The sequence below is a fragment of the Chiloscyllium punctatum genome, chromosome 29 (genome assembly GCF_047496795.1).
Source record: "Chiloscyllium punctatum isolate Juve2018m chromosome 29, sChiPun1.3, whole genome shotgun sequence".
Lineage (NCBI taxonomy): Eukaryota > Metazoa > Chordata > Chondrichthyes > Orectolobiformes > Hemiscylliidae > Chiloscyllium > Chiloscyllium punctatum.
Window position 1 is genome coordinate 35587054 of NC_092767.1, and position 21211 is coordinate 35608264.

Here is a 21211-nt window from a genome sequence, read left to right on the forward strand (position 1 = left end):
CTTCCTGATACCCCATTCATTCCAGTTTTGCCTGGATTCCTGATGCTGCACTTGACGGGTCTTGATGTCAAAGGTAATCACTGTCACCACATTTCTGGAAATCAGCTCTGCAATTCAGCTCTACAGTGATGGATTCTCCCAACAACAAGACACCATTGCAATCAGAGGGTCCAGCCTGATGTTAGTGATCCCAATACAGTTCAGTTCCATGATCATTAATGCCTTCATTCAGAGTGATTTCTGGAGACTTGACTCAGTATCGCACATCAATCCAGTAAATCAGTGGCAATGAAGAGCGCCTGTGGGCAATAAAACCTTTTTTTTGTTGTTCTCAGTTGACGAATTACACCACAGGGTAAGTTTGAAAATGTAAAATGTGTACATTGATATCATACCTTAGGAATTTGTTCTGCCCAGTTCAGTAGCCAGTAAGTCGAGGGTTAAATGTATTCGTCATGGATCAGCATTCAGAGAGTACCCCACATCTGAGAGGTGGCTCCTCTGGGGAGGTAAAGACTGAACTTGAAGAGAAGAAATAAATACTTGAAGAGAGCCTATCACAGAATGCTTGTACCCCAGAACATTCAGTCTTCTGTATTGTACTAACCTCTGGCATTATAGCAGCAACACATGTTCTCTGAATCTGACATCGTTCCCTTGGCTGTCAAATGAAATTTGTTTAATATCTTGTCATCCAATATTCCATGGGAATGGGTTGAGCTCAGTTGGGTTGTTGGTTTGCAGAGCAGTATGATGCTAACAGCATCAGCTCAATTCTCATCACTGGCTTGAGGTTACCATGAAGGACTCTCCTTCTCAACCTCTTCCTTCATCTGAGGTCTGGTGGCCCTCAAGTTAAATCACCAGCAGCCTCTTCTCTCTAATGAGAGCCCTGTGGTCTGGTCTGACTCTGGTGACACAATATATCGAACACTCTATTTTCCTTCAAGTGAATCATTATGGAATTGAAGAATGGTGTCATTATTGCATGAAAGAGTTTGACCCACTGTATTACTCCCCTGATGTAAAACACACTGTTCCAGACATGCCCCAGGCAGCAGTGTTGATAAAGCAGCCTTGACATTTACAATGTACTGTGGGAACATTCAGCTTGGTGTTACTGTTACTGCACACATTTATAAACTTCCAAGTGCTAGCTGGCATCAGCAAGACCCTTCCATACTATCTCTCATCCACTCCCAATTTAAATTTGATTCCTCGATAGCCACTAAACAGTCTGAGATTACTCAGCACCTACGTGTGATCTCCAATAAACCACCTCATATTGATATAGAGATTCAATCAACATGGAAACTTTTATCCAACCAGAAGGGTCTGAATGCACTGAACTGCCCTGTGTGGGGTCAGTTCCCTGAATGGCCAGGGTTAAGACATGAGTAACTTCCCACAAAGTGAATACAGGTGAGCAGTCATTCCTACTCACCTCAGCTTTCCAACCATTCAGAATGGGAAGAAAATATTACAACATTTCTAAGAGCAGATTGGCTCAAATTGATCAGCAAGATCTTGAATAGCATTGATGTAACATCTCACCATATAACTGTAGGAACTGATAAGTCTATGCAAATCTGTCTCGATGGTATAAACCACAATTACTGTTTGGACAGACATCCTATGTGCCAATCGGTGCAATGATGTCCCACACCATGAGACAAAGAGCATCATGTAAATCAGGGTCGACAGATGATTCACATGAGAACACAGAACATCGAACTGTACAGCACAGGAACAGTCTTTATAAAGCTGAAACATGACATCTTGACTCTTGCCTTTATTGGCTGATAAATTGAGTGCAAGCTGACCATACATCTTCTTTGCTACCCTATTTACTTGCATGGTCACTTGCAGGGGGCTATGGACTTGAGCACCAAGATAACTGTACATCAATGCTGTTCAGGATTCTGCCATTAACTATATATCTTTTCCCTAACTTTCAATCTCCTAAAGTGCAGCGCCTCATACTTACCCAGATTAAACTCCATCTGCCACCTTTCCACCCCTATTGGCAACTGATCTCCACTGTATCTTTGACAACCTTATCCACAACTTCGCTGATCGTTCTATCATCTGCAAATAAACAACGGGCAGAGGTCCCATTCTGGAACCTTGAGGAACACCACGGGTCACGAACCTCCAGCCAGAAAAACACCTTTCCTCACTGTCCTCTGCTTTCTATGGGAATCGAAGCTGCCACTTCACCATGGATCCCATGTCGTGTAATCTTCAGGATGAGCCCACCATGAGGGACCATATCGGGCACCTTTACTGAAATCCATGCAGACAACATCCACTGCTCTACCCTCATCGATTACCTTTGTCACTTCTTCAAAAGATTTAATCAAGTTCGTAAGACATGACCTGCCTTGCATAATGCCATGCGGACTGTCCCTAATTAGGCCCTGCATTTCGAAATGCATGTAAACCCTATCCCTAAGAATCATCTCCAATAGTTTATTTTCATATCCGTTCAGCAGTGTGCTGTTGATGGACTATGATTCAATTGGTGATCCTGATACAGTATCTAACGCAGCAAGTCCCTCAATACTGAACATCAGGTCAGTTGGGTGTCACAGTAGCAGGGCTGACTTTCACTCCATATGGCCGGATGTTCTTGATCCTGATTGGAGCCTCGGAGCAGCACAACTATATCAAATATCCGAAATTGCACTCAGTCACCCCAAACCAAAATGTCTTTCATCCACAAAAAATTATGTTGTACCACCCAATCTCCACCGTTCTGAGCCAGGTACAATGACCGAGGTTTCACAAAGTTGATGGAGTACTGCAGTACATGGTGTAACACTCTAGACTCAAGGTGAATCCATCTAAAAATATATCCAGGGGTTTTAGTCTCTAAAACATCAGTCCTGACAAAATAGTCACAATAATAATGTTATAACAATAATGTGAATAATAATGATAGCAATTACATGTTTAAACTGACAGCTAAAGTCTAAATAATAATCCCAAATCAACGCAAATTGGAGGACCTTCACATTATCATTTGAGGAACATCAAAGGATAAAGCACGAAAAGGCAAGATAGAAAACATCCTGTTGGGCAATTTGATTCTCTGAGGCATCTGAAACTCCAGCCCTCAGCTCTGCACCACAGCACTGTGTATCATTTTACAAATGGCACACCTCACATGGCATTCACATAATTTCAACAATATACATTGTAGATGGAGCCTTGTGTTCAATAACCTTCCCAATGATCTGTCCTCACAAATATCATAACCCCAGGCATCCACTGACTGACAAAAACTCAAGGTGGTCAAAGCCATCTAGGCTGATCCACCCTTATCATGATTAGATTTTCTCCAGGGTGGAAACATTTGGCCCCAAAGGTCCACATTGACACTAATTAATGGACCTAACACTGTACGCAATTGAACATGGGCAATTCACTTGACCAACACCATGTTTAGGTTGTGGGAGGAAACCCACACAGACACAGGGAGAACATGCAAACTCCATGCAGACAATTACCAGAGGCAGGAATTGAACCCAGGTCACTGGTGCTGTGAGGCAGCAATGCTAACCACTGAGCCACCATGTCACAGGGAACCTAATCTAATCCAGCTGACTGAGAGCAGGCTTTAAGTGACCACGGAGAGAGAATGGTCTTGCTAAACCCTTTCTAGACAAGCTGGGGCCGGTGCTCAGCCAAACTTCATCACTGAAGCCTCAGTGTAAGCCCATTCTGTACAGTATAGAGAAACAGACACTGCTACATGTTACTGAGAAACTTCCGAATCAACAACCAATTCACTTTAAACTTTGTAAGTGAGAGCACTTTCATCTGGCATTGGGATTTGCCTTGCTCAATGGAAATTACATCATCAGTAAATGCAGATCGGAAATATCGACTTATGTAACTTAAGTTGTTCCAAGACTTACCAGGTACACCAACAATGACAAGGATGGTGTCGTATATTTTTGAGATCATTATGTTTGGAAAATACATTTTGTTGTTTGTGAAACAACCTCTCCCTTCCTGCTGCTGGCATCTGTCCGAATTGTCTCAAAATTAGAGATGAGACATATCCAGAGACATCGTTTTATATTTTGTGATTCATTTTATATTTTGTTGTGTCCCTCCTGGGAAAATATGATTACACATTCACCTTTTATTATCATTTTAAACAAAGAGATTACGACAACAGGTTTATTTTGATGATGTAATGTCATTGAAATTTAAGTCTACATTTGAATACTCCAAAGACTGGATGAATCTAATCTTATTTGGTCACAACTGCTCCTTGCAACTTGTCATCAAACAAGATTGCTTGCAGTGTTTCATACACTAATGGTCACATCAACATCTGAATATCTTTTGATATACTTTCCTGTGATGACTTTTATTTTACTGAGGATATTCAATTATTCAATACCTCATGTTGTACCTTGACAGCTGTTCTACTGCACACTGTTATACCACTGTTTTCCTTGTTAATTCAGTTCCACAATTCGTTTGGGAAAGTCTGTCTGATTCAGCACTTGAATATCGAAGCTGAAACTAATACTGACCACCACAATAACTGGAACTTACACTTGGTAATAATTTCTCAAAACAAAGACAAAAAGAAATCAGAACCTTAACTTCAAAATTATAGAATGATAGCACCATACAGGACAGAAGTGACCCAGCGATCCACAAAGATTGTCCCTCCAAAAATTACATGAAAAGCTGCACAAGTCCCACTCCCCCGCACTTAGTACACAGTCTTGAATGTTATGACATTTCAAGTGCTCATTCAAGTACCTTTTAAAGGTTTTGAGGATTTCCTCCTCAGTTACCCTCCTGGGCAATGCACTGTGGGCCCCTGCTATACTCCGGATGTCATGTTCCCTCTAAACCTCCTGCCTTTCAGCTACACCTCAGTACTGGCCCTTCACTTACTAGGATGCTACCTGGACTGGAAGTTTTGAGCTATAAGACCAGGTTAAATAGATTGGGACTTTTTTTCCCCGGTAACGTAGGAGACTGAGAGGCAACCTTATTGAGGTCTATTAAATCTTGTGAGATACATATAACATAGATAGCTAACAGATTTTCACCAGTATAGGAGAGTCAAAAATTAGAGGGCATAGGTTAAGGTGAGAGTGGAGAGATACAAAAGGATTCAGAGGGACACTTTGTTCAGACAGACGGTGGTGAGTGCTTGTAACAGGCTGTTAGAGGTATTGACAGACACAAGTACAATTTTGTGATTTGATTAGATGAGGTTCCCTACAGTGTGGAAACAGGCCCTTCAGCCCAACAAGTCCACACTTGTTGCCCACCCAGACCCATTCCCCTACACCCTATGGACAATTTAGCATGGCCAATTCACCTAACCTGCGCATCTTTGGACTGTGGGAGGAAACCAGAGCACCCAGAGGAAACCCACACAGACACAGGGAGAATGTGCAAACTCCACACAGACAGTTGCCCGAGATGGGAATTGAAACCGGGTCCCTGGCGCTCTGAGGCAGCAGTGCTAACCACCGAGCCACCGTGCCGTCCTAAGAAACATTTAAATAGGTACATGAATGGGATAGGTATGGAGGGATATGGACCAAACCCAGGCAAATGGGACTAGTTTAATTGTGAAAACTGGGTGGCAGAGCAATTTGGGCCATGCTGAGAATCTCTATGACTTTATCTATGCCTGGACTGGTAAAGACACATATCTTGTATGCCTAAACTATCCTATTACCCTGTGTTGTTGCCTTTGGGGATCTGTTAACAAGCACCTCAAGGTCCTTCTGTTTCTCTGAGCTTTCTGGTGTCCCACCACTCATTGCGTTATGTTGTGACTTCTACTAAAGTGCATCATCTCACATTTGTCAGAGTTAAATTGCATCTGCCACTGATCTGCCCATCTGACTGGTCTATATTATTTATGAAGATGACAAACAATAAGGGATTCAGCACTGATGTCTGTGATGCACACTGTACATAAGCCTCTAATTACACAAACAGCCTTCTGACAATATTTGCTGCCCCCTCTGACTGAGCCAATTTCCCAACCAACTTGCCAAGTTACTCCAGCTGCCATATGCTTTTACCTTCATTCTCAATCCCCCATGTTGGACCTTGTCAAAGACTTTGGTAAAACCCATGTAAACTACTTCAATTGTCCTAGCCACATCCACAGACATGGTCACCTCCTCAAAAACTCCACCAGATTTGTTAGGCATGACCTCCATCTGACAAAGCCATGCTGACTGTCCATGATCAAACCTTGTTTCTTCAATTGGAGATTAATCCTTTCTTTTGGAGTTTTCTCCAATAATTTCTCTAACATTGATGGACACTCACTAGTTTGTTATTCCTGGTCTACCTCCACCACATTTCTCAAAAAGTGAAAACACATCAGCTGTCCTCCAGTTCTATGACACTTCCCCTGTGGCCGGAGAGGAATAAAACATTTGGGTCAGAGTCCCTGTAATTTCTTCCCTTGTCTCCTTGGTTACAATTCTTCCAGACCTCAGGATTTGTGTACTTTGAAGCTCCCCAGTCTTCAATAACTGTTCTCATCATATATAAATCTGCTGAAGAGAGACTGAGAGTGAGATTGTTGTTTTGCATTTTGCATGTTTCCTTCCCAATGCTGTTCCCATCCTTACTGAGGTGGGGGCAACATGTGTTCTTAGGACCCTGGGTTTCAAATTCCAAAGTCCTTTAAGACTAAGGGGAAGAAAGAGTTCTTATTCATGCAGAAGAATTTCTTAGGTATTTCACACAGAGACACAGAAAGACACGTACACATGTGTGCACATGCACACACACACACACACACCACATTTACCTCACACACGGCTAAATTATTCTTTTACCTTTCTACTCAATACCTCCCTCTGTATGGTAAAATAATTCCCTCTAATCATCCATTGTTCCATTATAACTCCCACTGAGCAAATACACAAACATCTCTTGCCCTGATACAAACTGTATATTCTCACAATTGGTCATAGTCAAGACAAATTCATGTAGTTGACCACTATCACTTATTCTGTCGTATTTCCACTTTTCGGGATCAAATAGAAACAAATTAACTTATCACTAAATGGTAAAAAAAAGTCTTAAAACTTTATTGGGTAATTGGAACAGTGGTTAGCACTGCTGCCTCACAGCGCCAGAGACTCGGGTTCAATTCCCGCGTCAGGCGACTGTCTCTGTGGAGTTTGCACATTCTCCCTGTGTCTGCGTGGGTTTCCTCTGGGTGCTCCGGTTTCCTCCCACAGTCCAAAAATGTGCAGGTTAGGTGAATTGGCCATGCTAAATTGCCCATAGTGTTAGGTCAAGGGGTAAGTGTTGGGGAATGGGTCTGGGTGTGTTGCGCTTCAGCGGGTCGGTGTGGACTTGTTGGGCCGAAGAGCCTGTTTCCACACTGTAAGTAATCCAATCTAAAAAAAAATCAAGTTGAGTTCCAACTCAGCCAGGAAGCCAGCCATTGAATTAGCTCATATTCAGATACTTCAAAGCTACGATCATGGAATTAGGTCAAATCCCAGCATGACAAAACTTCAATTTCATAAGTATGTGGATTATAACTCTAATGTCAACCATGAAACTAATGTCAGTTGTCAAAGAAAATGCACCTGGTTCATTAGTATCCTTTAAGGAAAGATAACTATTGTCTTTACCTGGTCTGGACTATATGTGACTCCAGACCCACAGAAATTGGTGTGGTTTATGGAGGTCAGCCATCTAAGCTCCAAGACCTCACAGCAGGAGGTCCTCAAGATTGTGTCCTAGCCCTAACTATCTTTAGTGACTGTATAACTGACCTTCTCTCAATCAGAATGCCATAAATCAGAGGGTTCGCTAATACTTGCACAATGTTCAAATCATTCATACATCCTCATATACTGAAGCACTCCATGTCACTCTGTCACAAGACCCCTGAAAATTCCAGCCTGGGCTGACAATTGGCAATTAACATTCACGCTGTACAAATGGGAAGCAATTACCACCTTCAATAAGAGATCACCTAAATAATGCTTCTGGACACTTAAGTCTTTGCTGTTGCTGAATCCCCAACAATCAACAGTATCGGAGTTACCATTGAGCTGAAAATGAACTGGACTCATGAGATAAGTCCTGCTCACGTGGATAGAAGGGCAGGTCAGAGATCAAAAATACTGCCGTGAGTGATGCAGTTCATGACACCAAACGCCTCTCTGCTATCTACAAGGCACACATCAGGAATATGATAGAATACACCCTATTTGACTGGATGAAATGTATCTCCAACAACAGTCAAGAAATTGGACATCACCATGATAAAAACATAATGCTGTCGACACTTGAAGCCTGAAATAAAACTGGAAAGTGCTGGAGAAAGTCAACAAGCCTGGCAGCATTGGTGGAGAGAAATACAGAATTAACCTTTTGATTCCAATATAACTCCTCTTCAGAACAGGACTGAGGAGGAGTCATGTAGGACTAGAAACATTAATTCTCTTTCTCTCTTAACATATACTACCAGACCTGCTGAATTTCTCCAGCTCTTGCTTTTTTAGGAAAAAGTAGCCAGTTTGATTGGCACCGTATCTACAAACATGCAGTGAATCCAACACCAATCTTCTGTAGCAGCCTTATGTATCATCAACTAGATATGCTCCAGAAATTCACCAATGCTCCTTAGACAGCATCTTCCAAATGTACGACCATACCTTCCTAAAGACAAAGGCAGTAGATGCATGAGAACACCACTACCTACATGTTCCCTTCCAAACCACTCAGTATCGTGCCTTGGAGATATATTCCTTCCATGCCCCCATAGTCATAGTGAACCACAGGCTGCTCTCCCATTAGCGAGACATGACTGATCGTGAGTTTAACCTGAGTGTCACCATGTCCCAGGGGAGGGGTGAGGTTGAGAAGATGGGACCTTCATGGTGATCTCAGCTGGTGTGTGGGGATTGAACCTGTGCTGTCGGTGTCACTCTAAATCATTAACCAGTTGTCCAGCCACCATTGCCACAGGGAGTCAGTTAGCACAGTTGGCTGGACGGCTGGTGTGAGATGTAAAGAGGAGAAGTGATCCTTAGGTTAAGCTCACCATCAGTTGACTCTCTCTCTCTTTCTCTCTCTCTCTCTCTCTATGAGAGAGCAGCCATATGGAAATAGAACTAGGGCGATTTCTACGGTAACCCTGGTTATGACACGGGGTAAACCCTCCTGCTTAATTTAAAACCAGCAACACAGAAAAGATTGATCCTGTGCAGTAATCTGGAAAAATTCGAATGGCCAAGGAATATTTAAAATAAAATTAATGGCTTTATTTCTTAAAGTATAACAGAGAATAATTAACTACTATTTACAATTTCTTTCTCTAACCTACATTCTACCTTCCCTTCTATAATACTAGTCCAATAAAACTCCCAGTTAAGATTTACTAAACAACACTTCTTATCTCAGAACCAGGCAGCTGTAGGTTCTTGTCTTCGGATCGTCCTGTATCTGGAGTACTGAGAGACAGAAGTACTCTCACTCCCAGTACTTCTACTTAACAGAAATCTTAGTTTTCGCTTAAGAGTAAACAATTGATCAGATATCGATGTCTGTTTGTGGAAGGAAACTTCCATCACCTGCATCTACCTTCTAATTTATAAATGGTGGATAGAATTTGACAGTCACTCAGTATCTAGTCTCTGCCACATTCTCAAATCCACATTTGTAATAATCAGGCGGTTGAATATTTTCTTGTTGGAAATGGTGATTTCTTCATTAGTAAGTACTACCTGCCACACTATGTTGTACAGGTCGTGCTGTAGGAGCCTTGTGAGCTGCATTATTCTGGAAGGAATTGGGAATGGAGCTGAATGATGTAAAATTGCTCATGAACATCGCTGTGACTTTATATGTTAAATGGAAGATTGTTGAAGGAACAGCTGAAAATGGGCAAGATGGGGATGCCACCTGGAAAAACTCCTGATCATAGAATCCCTACAATGTGGAGAAAGACCATTTGGCCCATTGAGTGTGTGCTGACCCTCCCAAGAGCTTTCTCCTCAGACCCCGCTCCCTACCCTACACTGTAATCACACATTTGCTATGTTTAATCCACCTAACGGGACATTTTTGGACTGTGTGAGGACACTGGAACACAAGACGGAAACCCATGCTGAACATTGGGAGACAGTACAAACTCCACACAGACTGTCACCCAAGGCTGGAATTGAACCTGGATCCCTGGCACTGTGAGGCAGCAGTGCAAACCGCTGAGCCTGATGTCCTGAGAGAAAGGCAAAATGTTGCCAATGCTGGAAATCTGAAATTAAAAACACAAAATGCCAGGAAAGCACATGTGATCAGACAGTATCTGTGGAGAGAAACAGTTTGGTACAGGTCAGGACCTTTCCACATGAGATACAACCTTCTTGAGACATCCGAGATTCCCAGAGGACTTGTCAGGGTCAATGCAGAAAGATTGGTTCCTCTTGCAGGAGCAGAGGGCATAATCTCTGAATAATCTCTCAGCTATCTAAGACAGATGAGGTAGAATTTCTTCTCTGAGCGTAATGAATCTATGGAATTATTTATCACAGAGGACTGTATCGGCTGTATAAGGACATTCAATACTGAGCAATTTTTAAGGGAATCAGTAAGCATTATATCAAAACAGTCATGATTTCATTGAATGGCAAAGCGGACTTAAGGGACGGCATGACCACCTTCTGCTGTGTCTTATTGCAAGGATTAACAGATGGAATGGTCAAACTGTAAAACCAATTGATATTAATCAGGGTTCACTGCTAAAACTATACTAATTTCAAAAAGGCAGGGATCAGAGACAAGGGTTTCTAATCTGTGAATGGAAACTGACCAAGGATTAAATGAATAAAAGACCCGAATAGTCAAAGCCAATTAGTATCAACATGTACAAAACCAACTAATTTGAGAAACAACCTGTTTAGGAACAAGAAAGGAACCAAGGATAAAAAGCTAATGAGACTTGAACAGGATGCTAAGAAATTCTCCTGGAAGAATTCAAGAAGCAGAATATGGTTGTCAAAGAAAAGCATGGGATCAGTGAAATTTAGGGGATCAGTCCATGCACTGCTGCAAGAATGAAGACTTTAAGAAGTGTGGCCAGATAATATGAAAGTTTGTGGAACTGTCAGTCAAATGGTAACAGGGTTACAGTCAGTGGAGAAACTCAGCAAGAAGCTGCAGCAGAGAAGAGTGTGCTTTTGGGCCAAAGATATCAAATGTGGTGAATTAGAATGTGAACCATCAGGCACAGCATGGATTAGAGTTGGATAGCACATTGCTTTCACATGATTCTCTGCCAGTTTTAACTGTATGGTGCTGCACCTTTAAAGATGTTAACATAGTTCAAAGCAACAACTGGTTAGTGCTGCAGCCTCACAGTGCCAGGGACTTGGGTTTGATTCCAGCCTCGGGTGACTGTCTGTGTGGAGTTTGCACATCTTCCCTGTGTCTGCGTGGGTTCCCTCTGGGTGCTCTGGTTTTGTCCCCAATCCAAAGATGTGCAGGGTAGGTGAATTGGCCATGTTAAATTGCCCATAGTGTTCAGGGATGTGTAGCTTAAGTGTATTAGTCAATGGTAAATGTAGGGTAATGGGATATGGGTTTGGAGGATCAGTGTAGACTTGTTGGGCCGAAGGGCCTTTTCCCACACTGTAAGGATTCTAAGATTCTGAGTGAACGGTTCATGTTCAAGGAGTTACAGAGATACAAAACATGAACCTGTTGTGATAATCAATTCAGTTCACGCCAACTGACAGCAAGTTGTGGCTGGGAGCATTGATGAATCGAAGACTACAGGTTCTGATAATATCTTGGCTGCAATGTTCAAGACCGATCCATTGCATTGCCTCCTTCTTATTCAATGTATTCTAGTGTTTCTATACCCCTGGCATCCACCCAGCATTGTAGGGACAAAGTAAATTAAGTTCTACCTCGATAAAAAAAGATTATCTTTAACCTAATCCTTTTATTCTCCTGCAAAACATCATAACACGGCAGTATTGGTCAAGTAGTACATATCAACCAGCCATTTGGATACAGAACTGGCTCGAAGGCAGAAGACACAGGGTGGTGATGGAGGGTTGCTTTTGCAGACTGGAGGCCTGGACCAGTGGTGTGCCACAAATATCGGAGCTGAGTCCACTGCTTTTCATCATTTACATAATTGATTTGGATGTGAACTCAGGAGGTATAATTAGCACGTTTTCAGATGATACCAAAATTTGAGGTAAATTTCTTTACTATACACTGCACCTTCAGAGTACAATGGGATCCTGATCAGATAGACCAATAGGCCAAGGAGTGGCAGATGGAATGTAATTTAGATAAATGTGAGGTGCTGCATTTTGGAAAAGTAAGTCAGGGCAGGACTTATACACTTAATGGTAAGGTCCTGATGAGTGTTGCTTGGAGTGCAGAAAGGGTTCAGAAAAGATTACAAGGATGTTTGCCAGGGTTGGAGGGTTTCAACTGGAGAACTGAATCATAGCCTTACTCAGAAAACTTAAGAAATTAGGAGAATTAAACAAAACAGACTTCCAAAAAATGAAACCAGACAGATCCAGCACAGCATGCTTCTATGGACTACCCAAAGTTCACAAACCAGGAGTCCCCCTCAGACCCACAGTCTCACTACCAGGAACACCAACATACAGACTAGCCAAGGAACTCCACAAGAGTCTAAAGCACTTAGTAGAGTACTCCTACCACTGCACCTAAGAACTCCTGAACCTCATTAAAGACACCAAGAAATAGATGGATGAAATAATGGTCTCCTTTGACGTAACAGCCCTGTTCCCATCCATCAACATCAACCTGGCCAAAGAAACACTGACTACGCTATTAGAAAAACCAAAGACACATACACCAAACACCACCAAATTCATCAACAAGGACAACATCATCAAGCTGATGGAACTATGCCTCACCACCCACTTCACTTTCAATAGCAGGACCCTTAAGCAAATCAATGGAATATCCATGGGATCACCGATATCAGGATTCCTCGCAGAAGCAGTAATGCAGAGACTCAAACAAACAACTCTCCCAACCATCCAAGCCACACTTTGAGTCCGCTGCGTGGATGGCACCTTTGTGATCACTAAACAAAACAATTTAGAGGAAACCTTCAAGATCATCAATAGTATCCTTACTGGCATAAAATTCATAAAGGAGGAGGAAAACAACAATAACCTGCCATTTCTAGATGTCACAGTAGAGCGGACAGCCAATAGAGACCTTCAAATGAGCATCCACAGGAAAACAACACATACGGACCAAATACTGAACTACAGAAGCAATCATCCCAAGACCCACAAACAAATTTGTCTTGCAAATGTTTCGTCCCCTGTCAAGGTGACATCCTCAGTGCTTGGGAGCCTCCCGTGAAGCGCTTCTGTGCTGTTTCCTCCGGCATTTCCAGTTGTCAGTTCAAGCTGTCCGCTGTAGTGGCTGGTATATTGGGTCCAGGTCGATGTGTTTGTTGATAGAGTCTGTGGATGAGTGCCATGCCTCTATGAATGCCCTGGCTGTTCTCTGTTTGGCTTGCCCTATAATGCCCTACCATTATAGGGCAAGCCAAACAGAGAACAGCCAGGGCATTCCTAGAGTCCTGGCACTCATCCACAGACTCTATCAACAAACACATCGACCTGGACCCAATATACCGGCCACTACAGCGGACAGCTAGAACTGACAGCCGGAAGCGGCAGAGACAGGCCACTATAAATGCCGGAGGAAACAGCACAGAAGCGCTTCACAGGAGGCTCCCAAGCACTGAGGATGTCACCTAGACAGGGGACGAAACGTTTGCAAGATAAGTTCCCAGCTCGGAGAACAGAACCACAACAACGAGCACCCGAGCTACAAATCTTCTCCCAAACCTTGAACCCACAAACAAAGCTGCATTAGGACAGCATTTCAATGAGCTACCAAACACTGCAGCATTGTAGAGCTTCAAAGAGCAGAAGAAAACCACCTATATAGTGTATTCAAGAAGAACAGGTACCCAATAAACACATTCCGCCGATTTCTCAGCAACAAACCCAAACAAACAGACAAAACAGGCCCAGAAGCCTTAGGCACTTTACCCTGCATCAAAGACATCTCTGAAATGACTGCCAGCCTACTCAGACCTGTTGGCAGCATGATAGCCCACAAACCCAACAACACACTTAAACAGTAGCTAATGAACCACACAGCATGCAAAACAAACGTCATCAACAAAATCGAGAATCGACGTTTCAGGCATAAGCCCTTCTTCAGGCTTATGCCCGAAACGTCGATTCTCCTGCTCCTTGGATGCTGCCTGACCTGCTGCGCTTTTCCAGCAATACATTTTCAGTTCTTTGCCCCTTAGCACAGGACATAATTGTGTTGATTATCCCATGGGATGTCTGACCAAACAGTGATTGTGGTTTATTGGAGGTTTATTGGATATTAAAAGGGACCTAAGGGGCAAGCTTTTCATGCTGAGGGTGGTGTGTGAATGGAATGAGTTGCCAGAAGAAGTGGTGGCGGTTGGTACAATTACAATATTTAAAAGGCATCTGGATGAGTATATGAATAAGAAGGGTTTAGAGGAATATGGTCCAAGTGCTGGCAAGTGGGACTAGATGAATTTAGGATATTTGGTTGGCATGGACAGGTTGGACTGAAGGGTTTGTTGTCATGCTGTATGTTCTATGTCTCTGTCTCGAGTTCCATCTGGCAGCTTCTACTCTCCAATGACCAGGTTAGTAAATCTTTGTTTACCTTCTGTTGGAATTATTGAACTCCCAGTTTCATCATAACCTCAATGGGCTGAGGGAAAATTGAGAAACTAACGCTAGAGGAAATGTGAGAATAATTGTTCTCAACACCAAGACTATTGAGTCAAGTATAGTGTCAAAGGAACCGAACAAAACAAACTAATGGATTGTTTAACATGGCCTTAGGATGCCAGGGATCAAAACAGAAAATTCTGGAAACATTTAGCACATCAGGAGGCATCAGTGGACAGAGAAACAGAGTTCACATTTCAGATTGTAACCTTGCATTGATTCTGATAAAAGCTGCCAGTTAATGAAATCATGGCTGATCTGATAACCCTCAACTCTACTTGCCTGCCTTTTCCCATAATGCCTGATTCCCTTATTGATTAAAGTCGATCTGTCTCGGCATTGAATTTTCTTAAAGCCCTCTGTGGTGTTGTATAGAAAGCACATCCGTTTATCACCCTGAAAGGTATTCCTTGAATTTTCACGCTTCTCTCTTATTTCTGGGCTGTTCTCCCCTGACCTTTTCCCAGCGAAATAATCTCTCTTTACCTATCTTTACCTTAAATATTGATCAAGCTGATACAAATGTACATCATATAACCTGGCCTCGTTGAAGCTTTTTTAATCTCAGAATCATTCTGCTGATTCTGTATTGCACCTCCCCCATGCTGCAGTGCCGAATTGGGTACAGTGTCCCAGATCATGTTTGTGTGTGTGTATATATACATATATAAAATATATATATTTCTATACCTCGACCCCATAAAAACAGTCATTCAGGTAGGAATGACAGCATTGAGAAGACAAAGATCATTGAAAAATGCCTTGTTAAAAAGGCTATATTGCTTTGTGAAATTAGAGTTGAGTGCTTATTAAAGTCTCTGGGTAAATGGTCCGGTGATAATACCGCTAGACCATTGCCTCCCCCTAAACGAAAGACAATGCATTCATATCAAAACAATGAGTATTTTGGCAGATATTTAAAATTTGTTTTTAAACTTTTGTACACCTTAAGTTCAAGGGGAGCTCATTGAGCTAACTGATTTCGTATAAATTTGATAATTAATTAATTGATGAAAGTATTTGGCTTTATTGCTTCATCTTCAGCTACCAGATCACAATCATAGTAATAATGCAACATGGGTCTGCAGACCAGCTAGTTTAAAGTTGGTTGTAGGAAAAATATTGCATTTTTTACTCAAAGCCATAATGATAAAATATCCAGAACTGAGAATACAATAAAGAACAGTCAGCATTGGTGTCTAACCTTATTGAATTGTTTGATGACATAACAGTTTATGTAAAAGTATTGGGGAGGGTGTGTTTATGTCTGGATTTTTAAAAGATATGTTTATAGTAAACGAGAGTTACAACATGGATGCAGGGAAGAAGTAGCAGAATGGATAACAATGGGGTTAGAAACAGTAACTAAAGCTAAAAGTTAGTTGTTCAGACTGACAGAATGTGTTGTTCCACAGGGTAATTTTGCCTGGAGATCAGGGGTATAACAATTATGTGGATGACAGGGAATTGGTGATTATGGCTAATACTGAGGAAGGTTGTGGTAAAATAGCAGAGTCCAGAAAGGTGAGCAGAATGGGCAAGATATTGGAAAATAATTTTAAGAGGTGGTGTATTCACATAGGAAGGAGAAGGAGGAAGCTACTTCGATGCATGTTTCAAATTGAGGAGATTTGATGATTTGTTTGTAAAAATGTGGTGTCTGCACATGAGGAATAAAAATCAGATGACATCAATATAAGATGGTCACAATTAAGACCAATAAAGAATTTGGGAGAAATGTCTTCTCCAAAGAGCTTTCAGAATGTGGTGTTCAATGCCACATGTAGTTGAGAGGAATATTGTAAGTGCCATTTAAGGGAGTGTTCATCAAATCCATGAGAAGAAAATGAAAATCTGAAGGATGTCTAGAGGGTGAGGTGGAACGGAGTGAATGAGCCCCTTCTGAAGTTTAAAGACTGAACAGAGCAGCTGAGCCTAATAAACTTCAAAGTCAATCATTCATATATTCTTTTCAATAAAAAAAGAAAGTTTGTGTAATTTGTATTATTATCTGTTTCAACCCCAACCCACCCCGAACATTAGGCATGTCTACAGAAGAGACAGCTGATGCTGGGCTTCAGTACCTGAGGACCGGATGATGGAGTAATGATGGAGTCATAGTCACCAACAACACAGGGAAGTGGGCAGCCAGGTTCACCACTAATACAATGCCAATGGTTACAGTGATTGGTGACACCATCTATTATGGCATGGCTTTGGGAGAGATCCACACTTCTACCATTGAAGATATTTCCCTGTGAAGTCAGTGCAGAGGATGAAGTGATATCCCAGGGTATTTGTTCCTGGTTTCTATTGGATAATCTGTGAGTGTACTCATCTACCTCATATCACTGGAGTTATTAATAACCTTCATGCTCACTTCTTTCAGTCCATTCTTTCAGTCTTACAGAGCAGGAAGATCGATGGTTTCATCCTTGATTGATGCTGAGAAATCTGATTATTGACAATGATCAACTTCAGTGATGTTTAAAGAGTGACTATTGGAAATCCGTTGGGCTTCCCTCTTCCAATCACAAGGCAATGACCTCCCTGTGGCCTTGGGGTTTATGAATTTCAGTGAAGAAAGGACTTTGCTTTATTTCCTTCCATTATTGAATACTGCTCAATCACAGTGAGGTACCGGAAGGCAACTGTGGTCCGTGGACCATGAGTCAGGAACTTCAGCTTCTGAACAAAATAAAAGGAAACAGTGAATTAAACTACATTCTTAATCATCATATTTCCTCTAAAGGAAAGTTTGTGTGTTAAGTCCTAAAATGAAGTTGAGGCTGTAATTTAACCTGTGATCAAAGAACAATCAAATGAGGGCACAACAGAGACTTCAGTCATTCATTAAACAGGAGCTGGGAGTCCTGAGGGACCAAGGTTGCATTCATCCTTTAATCAATATCATCAAAACTGATTCCCTCTTACATTTTATGGGATTTGCTATGTGCAAATTGATGGGTATGTTTTGCAAAGTTAATAGTAATGACTGCAGTTCAAAAGGAATGAGTTCATGGTGAAGCCTCTTGGGGATAACCTGAAGTAATGGGATGGTGCCACATGAAATGACATCATATCCTTTTGTGTTCCTATTTACTTTTACTCCTCAGATCAAAGTTTGTGTGTTCTTTTGTAAAGGCTGTTATGCTCCAGGTTAGCGCTGAGCCCAAGTGACCCAAGTACTCCATCAGATTTCTAAAATAAATGGCATATTTTAGATAAATGACACATTTTGTGATTTATAGATTTGTTTTTCAAAAGATTCTTTAAAGATTTGAAGTTTTTACCACCAATACATTATTAATGCAATTGAATTCAAAAATGTTCTGGCAAATTTGGAATGCTTTGCTTTAAATGTTATGTAGGCCCTTTAATAAAGTCATAGTTAGACAGTTCAGAAAAGGCCCTTTGTCCTATTGAGTCCTCACTGTCATTAACTATCACCAAAGGCATGGTCATCCCAAATCCCTGTACTCGTCACATAATCTTGAATGTTATGTTATTTCATGTGCTCATTCAAATATTTTTAAAGGTTGTAAAATTTCCAACCTCTCCTAATATACTGGCAGGAAGATTTCCTCAAGCTGCTCAGGAGGATTTAAACTAGTGCATGGTGGGAAAGGGTGCAGAGGTGGGGTGTGAGGGGGGTGTAGGGGGAAGACCTTGGGAGATAGTGAGAAAAGAGATCAGTCTGAGACTAGTACAGTTGGGGAAAGGAGCAAGTCAAATAGGGTAGGCAGGAACGAAGCAGAGAATGAGGTAGGACTGATAAATTAAGCTGCATTTGTTTCAATGCAAGTGGCAAAACAGGGAAGGCGGATGAACTCGGCATGGTTGGGAAAAAGGGATTGGGATATCACGGCAATTATAGAGATGGGGCTCAGGGATGGACACGACTGGCAGCTTTGTATTCCAGTTTATAGATGCTATAGGAAGGAAAGAAAGGGGCAAGAGAAGTGGGGGAGTGGCATTTTTGATTAGGAATAACATTACTGCTGTACTTTGGGAGGATATTCCTAGGAATGCACACAGGAAAGTTATTTAGGTAGGTCTGAGAAATAAGAAAAGGATGATCACCTTATTGGGATTGTACAATAGAGACCTTAAACCCCCAATAGTCAGCAGGAAATAGAGAAACAAATTTGTAAGGAGATATCTGTTATCTGCAAGAATAATAGGGTGGTTATGGTCGGGGATTTTAACTTTCCAAGCATTGACTGGGACTACCATACTGCTAAGGACTTGGATGGAGTGGAATTTGTTAAGTGTGTGCAAGAAAGTTTTCTGATTCAGTGTGTAGATATACCGACTAGAGAAGGTGCAAAACTTGACCTTTTCGGGATAAGGCAGGGCAAGTGAATTAGGTATCAATGGGGGAGCGAACATTATTCTGTTAGTTGTAAAATACTGATGTAAAAGGATAGATCAGATCTAAAAGTTAACATTCAAAATTGAAGGAAAGCATATTTTGATGGTATTAGTCAAGAACTTTTGAAAGTTGATTGTGGGTGGATACTCACAGGTAAAGGCACAGCTGGACAATGTCAAACTTTCAAAATGAGATAATGGGGTCTAATATCCTGTATGTTCCTACTCGGTTGAAGGGCAAGGTTGGGAGGGGTAGGGAATGCTGATAACTAGAGCAATTATGTTTCTGGTCAAGAAAAAGAAGGAAGCAGATGTCAGGTATTAACAGCAGGGATTGAGTAAATCCCGAGAAAAATATAAGGAACAATCCGCTCCTTCCGAGTATTAGCCTAGTAAACCTGTTCTTCTTCCAACACATTAACGTAAGTACGGTGACTGGTACTGTACACAGCATTCCACATGAGGCCTTACCCACATCCTGGGTAAGTGAAGCAGAGCCTTCACACTCTTGCTTTCAATTCCTCTCACAATAAAATGTGACACGATTCGCCTTCCTGATTACTTGCTATACCTATAGATTATCTTTCTGTGATTTGTGTACGAAGACACCCAGATTCCTCTCCATCCCTGAGCTCTTCAGCCATAGTATTGCAGTAATATGTTGCCTTATTATTCTTTCTGCCAAAATGCACCATTTCACACTTTGCCACATTGTGCTCCATTTGCCAGATGGTTTGTCTTTACAACTCATTTTCCTACCCACCGTTATGTCATCAGCAAATTGACTCTTAACTGCCCTCTGTACAGTTAAGGATGGACAATGGTGGACATCAGAATGAACTGGCAATAGAGATAGATCGTGAGGGAGCATACTAAACTGGGAATGGGGAGAGACAGTGACAAGACATTGCCCTGGGAATGGAGAGAGACAGTGACAAGACATTGACCTGGGAATGGAGAGAGACAGTGACAAGACGTTGACCTGGGAATGGGGAGAGAGAGTGACAAGACATTGACCTGGGAATGGGGAGAGACAGTGACAAGACATTGCCCTGGGAATGGGGAGAGACAGTGACAAGACATTGCCTCGGAAATGGGGAGAGACAGTGACAAGACATTGACCTGGGAATGGGGAGAGACAGTGACAAGACATTGACCTGGGAATGGGGAGAGACAGTGACAAGACATTGACCTGGGAATGGGGAGAGACAGTGACAAGACATTGCCCTGGGAATGGGGAGAGACAGTGACAAGACATTGACCTGGGAATGGGGAGAGACAGCATCAAGACATTGCCCTGGGAATGGAGAGAGACAGTGACAAGACATTGACCTGGGAATGGAGAGAGACAGTGACAAGGCAGTGAACTTGGATTAGAGACAGAGAGAGACAACACACTGAATTGGAAATAGAGACATAATGATTAGATTACATTACTAACAGTGTGAAAACAGGCCCTTCAGTACAGCAAGTCCATACCGACCCCCTGAGGAGCAACCCACCCAAACCCATTCCCCTACATTTACCCCTTCACCTAACACTACGGGCAATTCATGGCCAATTCACCGATTGTGGGAGGAAACTGGAGCACCTGGAGGAAACCCACGCAGACACGGGGACAGTTGCCTGAGGCGGGAATTGAACCCGGGTCTCTGGCACTATGAAGCAGCAGTGCTATCCACTGAGCTACCGTGCCGCCCAAAAAACAATTAAACTCACCCATTCCCTGGCTGGGAATCGAACCCAGGCCACGACGGTGAAAGCACCGAATCCTAAGCAATAGACCACAAGGTAATGAAAGACAGTGATTTGGGATTAGAGAGAGACAGAGTGGCAACACAATGAACTTGAAAATAAGAGACAGAGAGACAACTCACTGAGTTGGGAATGCAGAGAGAGATGGAGGAACAACACAGAACTGGCAATAGCAACAGAGATACAACACTCTGAACTGGGAAAAGAGGGAAACAGGGTACAAGACACTGAAGTGGGAATAGTGAGAG